The sequence below is a fragment of the Pinus tabuliformis genome, chromosome 3_2, assembly GCF_031772625.1.
Source record: "Pinus tabuliformis cultivar Carrire ecotype Pingquan chromosome 3_2, CPIR1, whole genome shotgun sequence".
Lineage (NCBI taxonomy): Eukaryota > Viridiplantae > Streptophyta > Pinopsida > Pinales > Pinaceae > Pinus > Pinus tabuliformis.
In genome coordinates, this window is record NC_142302.1 from 1,035,651,838 (window position 1) to 1,035,666,523 (window position 14,686).

A 14,686-nucleotide genomic window follows, 5' to 3' on the forward strand; every position below is an offset into this window, starting at 1 on the left:
GCATTGGACCATGTAAGAGGCAATATTGTTGAGCCTCCATCAAATGCATCCGTTGCTGCTTGGAACAAATGGAAAAACGGAGAAGTCAAAACAAAGAAGATCATCAGGGACTCTATCGACAAGCACTTGGTGGCGTACATCTCTGAACTGGACACCTCCAAGGAAATCTACGATAGACTGGTGAGTTTATTTAAAGTTAATGATGCAAATCAAGTTTTGTTTCTAGAAATAAACTGAGGTAAATCAAGAAGGGTAAAGATGAGAGTATGCAAGAATACTTCTTAAGAATCACCGAGATCAAGAATGATCTCCTATCTATTAGGGATATTATTACTGACAGAGAAATGGCACTCACGACTCTTGGAGGATTACCATCCAAATGGTACGTGTTCAGGACTACTCTTCTAAACAATAATATAATTCCTGGTTTCGAGGAATTAATGGCTAGATGAATTCAAGAAGAAACAAGGGTAGAAGAGTAAGAAATGCCCATGCTTAAAGGTTCTGCTGCTGCCTTTTCTTCTCATGCTAAGAAAAGAAATAATTCCGGGACTAAATCAAAAGGAAAGGCTGGACCTAAGGGTGGAAGAAAAGGACGATGTTACACCTGCGATAAAGTAGGTCACTATGCAAGGGAGTGCCCTGATAGAAAGGACTCACTCTAGGATGATGATCAAAATCCCTCTGATGGCAATCAAAGGAATGACAAATTCAATAGCAAAGGTAATAGGAGAACTAGGAATCAAGGAAGAGGACAACCATTCAAGAAGGCTAGAAATTCTAGGATGTATTAAATGCACCTGACCTCAAAAAGAACCTGGTGTCCATCTCGGCAATGGAAGAAAAAGGTTACAAGGTAACCTTCAGCGATGGCAAGGTACGCATATGGAAAAATAATGTTAAAGATGCCTTTTCTCTTGGGTTTCTTGTTGATTCATTATATGAGGTTGATGGATGTCCGATAGGTGTCATGTCTTATGACACATCTCTTTAGTCCGAAATTTGGCATCGGAGGTTTGCCCACCTTTATTATAAAGCTCTACTCAATGTAAGACAAATGGTGACAGGGATGCCTGAATTCTGAGTAGAGAAAGAAGGTGCATGTCCAGGATGTGCCGAAGGAAAGCTCAAAAGGGGACCATTCCCCTCAATCCAAAGCAAGACCTCTGATATATTACAGTTGGTTCACTCAGGCATATCTGAGGCTGGCATTAAGAGGGAGACTACTACACCACATACTCCTGAGCAGAATGGTGTGGCGGAAAGGAAGAACTGTACGATTGTGGAAGCTATCTCTATGGGTAGATGATGTAACAATGCCTGATTTGGAGGAGCTCATGGATCCTATTTATCTACCTAAGCCTTCCTCTTCTAGAAAGAGGCCTTCATGGCTTAGGGGGATACTTGATGATGCTGAAGGACATGCTGCACCCCTGTAGAGCATTGGGAAGGTATGTTTTAATAAATAATTTAGTGATGTTTTAAGCAATAGTTGTAATCTTTTCTTTATTATAAAGTAGGGAAAACGCAACGAGAACGAGTCCAAAATGATCCAATCACTAATAGTTGTCTTCTCTACGCAGGGAAAGATAAAAGCAGGAAGGCGCAATGCAAAACGAGAATTTGATGAGAAGATAACGGCTGTCCCTCCAATTCTAAATAAGGTTCAGACCAGGTCGAGTAAATCAAGGAAGATCAGTCCGGAACGAGATGAAGGACTGCCAGTTCAGAAATACAGGCCGAGTAAAGGAAGGCGTTAACAGTTTAGCGGATCACTCAGGATCTTTGATCCTGAGGGATCACTATGTTCAATCGTTTTGTCGTCTGGAGAACTCCGCCGTTAATTGTATAAAAGGGGGGCAGCATTGGAAATGAGGGAGGAATTATTTTGTATCTTTAACTTTCTGTTCACGGATTTTACTGTCAGTTGAACTCAGACTATTGAGTCTCTCTGAAACTTAGTTTTGTACTCTCATTGATGAGTTAATATAATATCTTTGGTGTTAATTTCTCCCTGCGTCTGAAGTAGTTTACGGCGGTGCGCCATTGGAAGCTTCGGGCCCGGCTCCAACGGACACTGGCTGATTGTACCATTACAATTCTGCTTTGGGTGGTTTGTTTCTTATAATCTGTTATGATTGCATGTCGTCTCATACTTATTCATCTGTAGCTTTCCTGTTATAAATTTCTGTAACAAGTTCATATCATACTTTCAGGATTCTTCGCATACTGTTGATCTGAGTTGTTTGCATCAATTACAGAATTCATAAGTAGAATATTTCAGCTACAGGTGATTGGAGTAATGGACTATTGGTGATTATCGCAGATCGTGTACATATGATTGACGTTTCCTGTCTTTAATGATTTGCTGTTCCATTTGATATATATATGATTGACGTTTCCTGTCTTTAATGATTTGCTGTTCCATTTGATATATATATGATTGACGTTTCCTGTCTTTAATAATTTGTTGTTCCATTTGATTAAGCTGCAAACTTGTATAAACGATTGCTTTCCTTTTTGTATGTAAGTGTGTGCCAAGGATTGGAAGTGTCGACCTCGCGAGACTTAGTTTCTTTACTGCCGTTCCATTTACTGCCGTTCCTTTTATTGTTGTTCCATTCTGTTTTCTTGCTGTTCCTTTCGCTTGCATTTATTGAAGTGGCATGAGAGGAGGGTCAAGGCTGTTGTGAGATACAGCAGACACTATAATGCTCCCAGATCATGATCCGTACTCCTTCATCAGTTTCTAGGGGGATAGGTTACTAATTCCATACCCTCGACCGACGAAGTTGCTGCGTGTGTGATTTCTTTATGCAAAAGTAATTTAGCGTAGCTTAGCATCCGTTTACTCTTGTATTCTTTAAAACTATACTACGAAGCATTATCCTGACAAATAGCCTCAAATTGAGATATCCTTTACAATAACAAAACGCTCCCGGATTGACTTGTAATGTGAGATAACTAGAGGTGAAAAAGACCCTTGTTACAGCTCCACATTTTGGCGCCGTTGCCGGGGAAGGGTATAGCCATTTGTCTTTTAACAGGGTATTGTGCGAATCTGTTAGGGGAGAACTGGATTTTAAAAACGGAAGGTAAGAACCTGCGTGCGGAGCATGTAAAAGCCCTGCTCCACCGTCCGCTTTCCTAGCAGAATTGTAATTTAATTGGAGTGCATGACTAAGCAGAAAAAGCCAGAAAAGAATCAAAAGCCTCCATCCAAAATTGAAAAAGCCAAGGGGTCGGCGACCCTTGGACGAAAGACCTTTATAGACGAAATTTATAAGAAAGCCGAATCTCAGCAATCAGTAGGTTATAGGAAAGTAAACTCTAAACAACCTGCTAGTTCCCTTCAGGCCTCAGAATCACCATCTGAAGCCTTTGCTGAGGTGCACAGTCAGACAGAGGAGCAGGACTTTCAAGAACCTGACAATTCGACTCTTGGACCAGTGCACGAAGGAAATTTTAGCAACCTTTGCGAAGGAGAAGGAGAAACAGGGGAAATCGAGGAACCTAGATCTCCTATTGAACCAAACCAGCCTTTAAACAGTCCGGATAAAGGAAGCGCTGCAAAAATCCTCGTTGAAGGAATTCATTCACCTCAGACAGTAGGGGCCATCATTATCCCTGATAAAGGGAGTGCTGTAAAAACAGTTCCCGCTAAGATTACCCCTCCTCAACCAAGGATTACTCTCTTAGAAATTCCTGAAGATTACTGGCATATATTTGATTCCATGGCGCAGAATCAGCCAAATACCCAAACCTCTACTTTGCAATATCCCATAGTGGATTCCACTGTGAATGCACCGATGAAGGCAATTCCGCTTCAACATATCCCGACGTTTCATGGACTCACATCAGAAGACCCTGATGCGTTTTTATTCGAATTTGATGTGTTATGCAGAGGATACGATTACACCACTGACCCCCAGAAGTTAAAGTTGTTTCCCTCTACTTTGAAGGGAGCAGCTCTGAGATGGTTCATGGGTTTAGGTGGTGGAGTCATAAACAATTGGGAAGAAATGAAAGTGGCCTTCTTAAAAAAATATCAGGATTACTGTAGATCAAGAGAACTAAAGGATGAAATCTTTCAAATGTCAGCCAGACCAAACGAAACTTTAGAAGAATATGTAGAACGTTTCCAATATAACTTGCAAAGATCTCCCTATGCATCGTTACCTCTGCCCGATAACGTGTTGAAAACTGCATTGATTAGAGGTATGAAAGAGCAATGGATTGAAACGTTGAATATTATGGGAAAAGGAGACATTTATCAGGAAAATTTTGCTGACATCATTAATCTGTGTATCAGGAGCTCAAGAGGCAGCACAAGGATAAAACCAGCAGAATATGATTGCTTCACTAGAGACAATAGAACATCAATAGAAGGAGTATCACGAGTGGAACTTGGAAATCTGCTAGAGAATTTTAAAACTGATATCATGGGGACATTAACTACACAGCTTGATATTGTGCAGGCTAAACAGAAGCAAGTAGAGGCGGAACAGAATCTGGCAATTTTCTGCCCTCGGTGCAGAAAGAAACATAGCCAGAAAGAATGCCCGCTCGATACAGTTCAAATATGTGCTATTTGCACCAAGGACCATCCGACTGAAAGCTGTCCCTCGCTTCCTGGTTTGAAGGCGATGTACAAAGAAGCAGAAGAGGAACCAGAATCAGCATATTTTATTAACCAGCGTCGTCAATGGCAGCCTAGGCAATCTGGTATGTTTCAAGATCCCTCCTCTTCTTTTCAATCTCCGCAATTTAATGCTCAACAACAGAATATGTGGCAAAATCAGTCTCAGCACCCGTTTTCAAATTGGTCGCCTCAAATGTTTCCTACTCCGAACCCTTGGATGAACCAAGCTGGTTGGCCAAACTTTCCTTATCCTCCGCCATGTTGGCCAAATAATTCATATCCTCCGTAGTGGGCCCCTTCCACTTCGCAAAGTTCACCCTGGCAGAGCAACTGGCCAAGATCGACATATCAAACATCAGGATCAATTCCGCTCCGTCAACCAACTCTGCCAGCCTTGCAACAAAATCCCCAGCCCAACCTAAGACCGCAGCTCCCAGCCCAACCCAACCCTAACCCAAATAATCGACCAGTTCAATCTCTTCAAATTATAGAATCTTCCAAGATTGAATCTGTTCTGCAGGAGTGCAATGATCTTCAGTTGAGATCTGGGCGAATAATAGAAACTGAGGGACATAGAACCGCTCATATTGAAAACCAGTTACCGATAGAACAACCGTCACAACAAGAAGATGTAAGTAAAGACCAGGTTCATCAGCAAGTAATTACATCTTCTCCGCCTTTCCCAGAACGACTGGCCATTCCGAGACAAATGCAATATCCGGATTTTGATATTCTGGGAGAACTCCAAAACTTGTATATAAGAATTCCATTCCTTCAGGCTATACAAGATATTCCCATATATGCAAAAACCATAAAAGACCTGTGTAGCAGAAAATCAAAAAGAAATATAACCCCTAACCCTAGAGTCCAGGTAGTCGGCACCTTATCCGACCTCTTATTAGGGAAAGAAACACCAATTAAATATGAGGATCCTGGAAACCCAATTGTCACTGTTCAAGTCCGTGGGCAGACCCTGACCAACGTTTTAGTAGATCTAGGGGCTGCAATTAATATCTTGACAACATCAACCTGCCAGAAGCTTGGAATCACATCGGTAGAACCTACTTCCACTTTACTAGAGCTAGCTGACCGATCAGTAATAAGACCAGAAGGCACCTTGTACGATGTCATGGTTTCAGTGGACTCTTGGGAATACCCGACTGATTTTCTGGTGATTAATCCAAAAACCCGACTAGATGGACATCCGCTAATTCTAGGTAGACCATGGCTCGCTACTACTGACGCCTACATTGGATGCCGGCAGGGAAACATGACCATAACCAGAGGGCTGGATATCAAAAATTTAATCTTGTACCTGCCAGCCCAGCCAAGCATCACACCTCATATATCATTGACCAATCTGCGCCCTGCCTCATATATTACTGATAATATTAGACCACCATTAACAGTCCAGGAAGCGCTAGATTTTAAAGATCAAACGGAAGATGATGCCATCAATAAATTCATTAATCAAACAGAATCCACATCGTATACACAATGCTTTATGATAAAAGCGGCATTTGATAACAAATTAGAGGAAGATCCTCTAAAAGATGACCATGACCCAAATATACCTGTAATCTCTGTTGCTAACAGCAAAGTAATACAAATTGAACCGGGCAAAACTTTAAATATTAACGCTAATCTGACACCAGAGCAAGAGACCAAACTCATCCAGCTCCTACGAAAGTATCAGGAGGCATTTGCTTGGGACTATCCCGATATGAAAGGGATTGATCCCCAGCTATGTACACATCGTATCTATATCGAGAAAGATGCAAGACCTGTTCGCAAACCACAGAGAAGACTCAATCCCCATTTAAAAGATGTTGTAAAAGATGAGCTGCAGAAATTATTAGACGTTAATTTTATTTATCCTATTTCTGACAGCAAATGGGTCTCCCCACTTGTGGTAGTACCTAAAAAGAACGGGAAATGGAGGATCTGTGTCGATTACAGAGAATTAAACAAAGCTACACAAAAAGATCACTTCCCTCTCCCTTTCATAGACCAGGTATTGGACACCTTAGTAGGCAAGAAATTTTTTTCTTTCTTGGATGGCTTCAGCGGATATAACCAGATTCAGATTGCCCTGAAGACCAGGACAAGACTACCTTTACTTGCCCCTGGGGAACGTTCGCCTACCGAGTCTTACCCTTTGGATTATGTAATGCTCCGGCCACATTCCAACGGGCTGTTCTTAGCATCTTCGCAGATTTAATTAATGATGGATTGGAAGTCTATATGGATGATTTCACACCATATGGAGATGACTTTGATCCAACCCTGGACACTCTCGAAAAAGTTCTAGAGCACTGCATCGCTACCAGGCTTTGCTTGAGTCACGAAAAATGTTACATGATGATGACAGAAGGACTCATTCTGGGACATTACATCTCAGCAGCTGGCATTCAGGTAGACCCGGCTAAAATTCAAATACTCATGCTTATCCCAACCCCCACTAATCAAACAGAGGTACGCAGTTTTCTTGGTTTTTCTGGGTATTATAGACGATTTATACAACATTACTCACATATTGCCGCACCTCTACATGCATTAACTGGAAATGTTGATTTCTTATGGACAGAAAAATGTGATCGAGCCTTCACAGAATTAAAGAAGTTGCTATCTACAGCTCCAGTTCTCAGAGGACCTAATTGGAACTTACCATTCCAAATTTCAACCGACGCCTCAGACACAGCAATCGGTGCAGTTTTGGGCCAAGAAGAAGAGAAAAGACCATACGCTATCTATTACATCAGCAAAAATTTGGCTCCGGCTGAATTAAATTATACTGTCACCGAAAAAGAATTTTTAGCTGTGATACATGTTATTAATAAATTTAGACACTATATTACAGGTTATCCCGTTATTTTGTATACAGACCATTCTGCTATTAGGTATTTAGCAAACAAGCCTGTTACAAATGGAAGAATAACCAGGTGGTTGATCTTGTTGCAGGAATTCGACATTACAATCAGAGACCGACCAGGGAAGGAGAACCTTGTAGCTGATTTTCTTTCACGAATACCAAAATCAGTTGAAACAGCAGCAGTTGAGGACCAATTCCCAGATGAACACTTATCTGCTGTCGCTGTTCAGACTCCCTGGTACGCTGATGTGGCTAATTATCTTGCAGTAGGCAAGCTTCCAAAACATTTAACTCCCAATGAACGGAAACAGATCGTCCAGAAAAGCAATCGATTTTCGTGGGTTGGGGGCTATCTGTTTCACATAGGCGCAGATATGGAAATCAAAAGATGTATTCGAGAAGACGAAATCTTTGATATCTTGAAAGCCTGCCATGACGGGCCATGTGGAGGACATTTCGCTGAACGAAGAACAACACACAAAGTATTACAAACGGGATATTACTGGCCTACAATTTTTAAAGATGCCAAAAAATTTGTCCAGGCCTGTGATAGTTGTCAGCATGTAGGACGACCTGGCCCAGCAGACGAAATGCCTTTGCGGCCTCAATTAGTGATCGAACCTTTCGAACGCTGGGCTCTGGACTTTGTCGGACCCATCAACCCCCCATCAAACCAAAAAACCTACATTTTGGTGGCAACTGAATATGTTACCAAATGGGTTGAGGCGGAGGCATTACCCAGAGCTACAGAGGAGTCGGTAATACAGTTCTTGTTCCATTTGTTTGTACGTTATGGTCTTCCAAGGGAAGTGGTTATAGATGGAGGACCACAATTTGTGGGACATAAATTAGCTGCAACACTCAATAACCATCACATCCACCACAAAATTACTACCCCATACCATCCGCAGGCAAATGGGCAAGTCGAGAACAGTAATAAGATAATAGAGTCAATTTTGACAAAAACTGTTGCCTCACACTGCCGCGATTGGGCCGCCCAACTACCGGAGGCACTGTGGGCTTATCGAACCACATGGAGAAGTACCACCGGCTATTCACCATATCACTTAGTGTTTGGAAAGCAACCCATTTTTCCTATAGAATTTGAGATCCAAACCCTGCGAACTGCCCAAGAAGTCGGATTGGATTTAAGTGAAGCACAGAAAAATCGATTACAGCAAATTAATGAGTTGGACGAAACAAGGCTCACTGCATTACAGAATATAGCACTCATCCAGCAGCAGCGAGCCAAGTGGCATGATGCGCTCATCAAAAACAAGATATTTCACGAAGGAGACTGGGCTCTGTTATATGATTCTAGATTTCAGGATTTCCCGGGAAAGCTTCAGACTCGATGGTTGGGACCATACGAGATTCAAAAAGTCCATGACAATGGGACCCTTACTTTGATTACAATCGATGGATCTGGATATACATTTAAGGTAAACGGCCACCGAGTTCGTCTGTATCGCAAACCGCTCACTCGGGAATCATTTTGCCAGCAGCTACGCCAAGATACTAACATCAAGATTATGGGAGAGGAAGCAAAAACTTCCTCCCCTATAGATTGGTAAGAAGTTCATTCTTTATTACCACATTTTGTATATAAGATTGTAAATTTTGTATATATGTTTCGAGTGCGTGTTTTCGCTGTTCCTTTTCAAAAGGAACAGCACTTGCGTGTTTTGCTGTTCCTTTTCAAAAGGAACAACACTCTTGAATTTTTGCTGTTCCTTTTCAAAAGGAACAACACTTGTGTGTTTTGTTGTTCCTTTTCAAAAGGAACAGCACTTGTGTGTTTTTCTGTTCCTTTTCAAAAGGAACAGCACTTGCGTGTTTTGTTGTTCCTTTTCAAAAGGAACAGCACTCTTGAATTTTTGTTGTTCCTTTTCAAAAGGAACAGCACTTTTTGCTGTTCCTTTTCAAAAGGAACAGCACTTGTGTGTTTTGCTGTTCCTTTTCAAAAGGAACAACACTTGTGTGTTTTGCTGTTCCTTTTCAAAAGGAACAGCACTTGCGTGTTTTGCTGTTCCTTTTCAAAAGGAACAGCACTCTTGAATTTTTGCTGTTCCTTTTCAAAAGGAACAGCACTCTTGAATTTTTGCTGTTCCTTTTCAAAAGGAACAACACTTTTTGCTGTTCCTTTTCAAAAGGAACAGCACTTGTGTGTTTTGTTGTTCCTTTTCAAAAGGAACAGCACTTGTGTGTTTGCTGTTCCTTTTCAAAAGGAACAGCACTTGTGTGTTTGCTGTTCCTTTTCAAAAGGAACAACACTTTTGAATTTTTTTATTCCTTTTTAGAAGGAGCAACATTTGTGTGTTTTTTTTCAGTTCTTTTTTTTAGCAAGCAGCATTTGAGTGCTTTTGTTATCTTAGGACATTGCATCAAAAGAACCCTCCCACCCTCCCTTGTAAGAAAGAAATAGTATGCCCTCGTCCTTTCTATAAGAAGAAAGCGTTGTCCATCCTTTTCCTGAGGCCATAAGTAGCAGCTATATATGCAACAAATATAAAAGGCATGATATATCGAGATCAACACATCATAAATCGCTATCTATAACAGCCCTAGTATTGATGCAACAAAGGAAGGATCCATACACTCATCATTTTTTCAGCCATAAGTCTCACCTCCTCTGCCCTGTTGGAAAATTTCATCATGTTACGTTCCTACAATTTTCTTTATTATTACTTGGAAATAAGAATAGAAAATTTATATCTTCCTATTGGGATAACAAGACTTCTTCCGCCATTCCCACTCTTAAGGAGGGCTGAACCACCCTTATGTGTAACTATACAAGAGCAAAAGTCCATCTCAAAAGAAAAAAAAAGCAAAAGCAAAATCAAAAGAAATTATTTGTCAAATGCAGGATAGGGGGTTTCATTAAAGAACCAGCCTACTATGATCATAAGATTGGAAGCGAAGTGGCATTCCCATCATGGCCACCACACCAGGGATATGGTCCAACAGGTTCATTATATAAACAAACCTTGGAACAGGGGGTCTCATCACGAGCCAGCCTGCCCACGTTTCGCGCCTCTCTGGTGAATGGCATCATGGTTATCTAGTTACCAAGCCAGCATGATGGCCTGCATGTTGAAAAGAATTGCTCTTCAAAACTACACAAAGGACTATGGTTCCGGGGTGAAATAAACAACTCTGCCACGGTTATAAACACCGGTCGGCAGCAGAGCTCTGTTAATGGTATTGGAGTCATAACATATACACCAATTTGGATCTTATTAAATATTTCTTTCTATCCTCGTAATAATTATATCTTACACCTTAACGGATACGTCACATGAACATCTATCATTACCAATTATGGCAAAGGTATTGACTATGACTATCTCAGACTTTCCATGAGTGCTAGACGTCCTATCCTTATGTTCTGCATCACATCACGAAGGCTTATGTTAAACGCGATCTATCTGTCGCATCGATCTCGGTATTTCTTTGTCTAATCTGAAACATGGCAAAACTTTATAAGCTGTTCCATTATGACTCGGTGGCGGGATGACCGCCTTCTTCTATTTGACGGCTGAGGCAGCCTATCATTTCGCGCAGGGGGGAGGTGACTTCATTACTCCGCCGGCCACGTGTTAACACATCATTCGGAAATGATATGATACGAAGGTACGATATGCGTTAACGGCATGACAATGCTATTTTTTGCAAAAGTTGTTATTTATGATCAATTATTCATGCATGCTCTGTGTCTTTTCTTTTTTGCCGCGATTACGTTCTTTGCATTGCTGTTCCATCTAGACCCTGAAACAGAACCATGGGGGGAAAGGCTATCAGAAGCGAGCCGAGCGAGCTCGTAGTCTCCGAAGCCGCTCGGAAGATCTTAGAAAAGGCAGGGTGGTTAACTTATTTTGGCCGCCTGCGCAAATCAAACGAAATAGTGGCCATGGAATTCCTGCAGAATTTGCAGGAAGAACACTCAGTGGTAGGTGGGAAGCAGATAGCAGTCATGAAGGAAATAATCGCGGAAGTAACTGGATTACCAGACTCAGGTCCAATATGGACGACAAAGAAAGAAAGACTGCAAAGATCGTAGAAATCTTCCAAGATGAAGGGCAGAAGTTGACAGTGAAGGGAAAAGGAGTGCTGCCGGCAACACTGGGAGAACCTTGGAGCGAACTGGCAAAGGTAGTACAAAGCTACATCACCTGCGAAGGACGAAAAGATGTGGTAAGGTCGCGTCACCTTAAGCTCTTAGCTGTGTTAAAAGGAAAATGTGCTGTGAATCTCCCTGCATTGTTAAATTCATTGCTGCATGATGCCTCTCGGAGCCTGAAAAAGGCACACCATGAAGACGCAGTGGTTAGCCACCACGGGTTAATCCGCCTGATAGTGACATACAGTCTCGCTCAGCAGCAGAGTAGCTGGCGGGAACTTATTACAACAATTGGAGGGGAAGCATCATCACCATCCCCAAAGGTGAAGCACCCCGCTAGCACCTCTGAAACACCAAAAAAACCCAAGAATCGCCAAAACCTAAGCAACCCTCGGGCACAACCGAGCAAACGAAGAAACGCATAAAGCTAGGGAAACAAAAATGTACCCCTAAAGCAACTAGACATGCAGAAAAACGTAAGGAATTGCCCGCAGAAAGACGTGCTACCTTAAAGCGAAGGTATTCCTCTAGCACGCCAGAACAGTTTGGAAAACGCAGAAAGGTGGAGGTGGAAGAACATGTGGCCAGCACACCCAAACAGCCCGAGAGGCCTAGAAAGTCAGCTCGGTTGGCAAAGATAAGAGGTAGGCTGGAAAAAATCCAGCCAAACATTGACCAGCCGATTGAAATAATAGAGGAACCTCCAGCGCCAGAACAAATACCTGGGGAAAATCTGGGACAAACAGAGAACGAAGTAGAAGCTGAAGAAGGAAATAAGAATGATGACTCTGCGGCCGAGACCAGCTATCCAGAGGCAGCTACTGAGCAGCCAATTCAGGAGAAGGAGATGGAACAATTGGGGGGTAGCCATCCGCAAACCCCTGTGGAGGAAGAAGAGCTGGCCACCATCTTGGCCAGCCTTAGAGGTTATCCTTCACCCTCCAGTCCGGCAGAGCCTCCCGAAGGACCCTCTGAGGAAGAGACGCGTGAAGAATTGCATGATGGAATGGCAGGGGAAGAAAACCCCCCTGTCGTTGACAAAGAAAATGTGAATACCAATCAGGAACAAGCCGTTCCCAAAACTCCAGAAGGAGATCCACCTGCTGATGGCGTGGAGGATGAAAATGTTTGTCGGGAACAGGACGTTCCCCGAATGACAGAAGAAACCCTCGATGAAAGAGGAGCAGAACTGAGGGCCGCCCATGTGCCCACAGCCGAGGCAAGAGAAATTACGAAGTTGAGAAGAAAACAGCAGAAATTGCTGAATATTATAGGCCAGCTTCGGCAGAAAATTCGAAGTCTGAAAGCCAGTTTGAGAATAAGGAGGACTGTAAGAAGAAAAAGAAGGACAAATACAGCTGGGTCCTATCAGAGGAGAAGGCAGAGCACCTATAGGCATCTAGTAGGTCGATACTCTGCCAACGAACCTGCAGCTGTTCCAATTAATACTGAGGAACAAAATGCTGTTCCATCTGGAATAGAGCACCAGAATGCCGTTCCTATTGACATAGAGGAGCAGGCTGATATTCCAAACAGCCCATTAGAACCAACTGCCATTCCAATTAAAACTGAGCCACAAGACGACATCCCATTTACAGAGGGACCACCGTACCCCTTTATACATGTCAAGAAGGAAGGGGAAAATAGAGCAGTTCACACTGAGACACCACCTTCAGGGAAAATTAAGCGACGAAATGTGAAGGTCCAGGCGAAACTTCCTGCCTCCAAGGAATCATGGGAAAGGGATCCAAAAACCAAGGCCTTGCGCCGCGAGATAAGACAGGCCCAACAGGAGGCTGAACAGCTACGGGAACAAATGATCCCTCGAGAGAAATATGAGGAACTGCAACAAGCAGTTGAACAAATGATTCCTCGAGAAAAATATGAGGAGCTGCAACAGGAAGTTGAGCAGAGGATTCCTCGAGAAAAATACGAAGAATTGCAGCAGAGGGCTGAGCAGTTAGAGGAACAAAGGATCCCTCTGGAAAAACATGAAGAACTGCAACAGCAGCTAAGAAACATGAGTCAATCGGAGAGTCAGGCTTTTGAAGGATGGCAGAAGGAACAGGAAAAGGTTGCTAAGGTAACATGTCGACTAGATGCTGTTATTAAACAATTGGACATTGTATGTTCGCTGTATGATGATGTTTTGACTTGCAGGGCCCCCGTGAAGAATTATGCTTTATTCCTCCTTGAAAGATACTTAAGATTGAAAATAAAAGCTGTCAGGGCAGGTGCCCCTATTCAGATTAATACTGTTAATGATTTCATTGATTGTTGCAAACATTATGGGGTTAAGGTCCAACGATTATTATGCGAATTTTATTTGCACAATATGGTGCTTGAGCAGGAAACTGATCTAAACCCTGGTCCCTTTGTGGGAGATATACAGCTGCAAGCCTTTGTTTCATTCGGGGTCAATCAGTTAAAGTGGCTCAGGGCTTACAATGCCTTTCAGAGGCAGGAGCACAGCCTAGATCTATGGGTCAGGGCTGAGCCTCAAGATCCAGTTCGCCTATGGCAATCACACAAAAGCCTTATGAGAAACCCTGGCGTTATAGAACTACTAGGACCCATGCATGAGGAGTTGATCCGAAATAGCTTAGAATACTTCCTGGTTATTAAAGATTCCACCTTGGACGCTGCCAAATTCCGTTATCGGATTTCCACCCCAAGCGTCCAGCTCAGGGAGCCCTTCAAATACGAGAACTTTGAGCTGGCTGCTGAACGATTGCCCTTTTATGGCCAGTGCATTCTGCAAGCTGGACCATCATGGTTAGGATATCGGTTCCGTAGCCCAATTATCTGGCACCCTGCACCGGGGTACCAGGCCTTGTATAATATGCCTGCAGATCAGTTGCATTACTTCTTTGATAATCTGGTTGCCTATCATGGTTGCAGACCCCCTCATGAAGTACCCTCTCCAGCCTATTCTCTTACTGCTCTCCATGTTAATTATAACGTTTTCATGAGGCCATGAAACAGAGTAAGTCGGGGGGTGTGTAGAGCATTGGGAAGGTATGTTTTAATAAATAATTTAGTGATGTTTTAA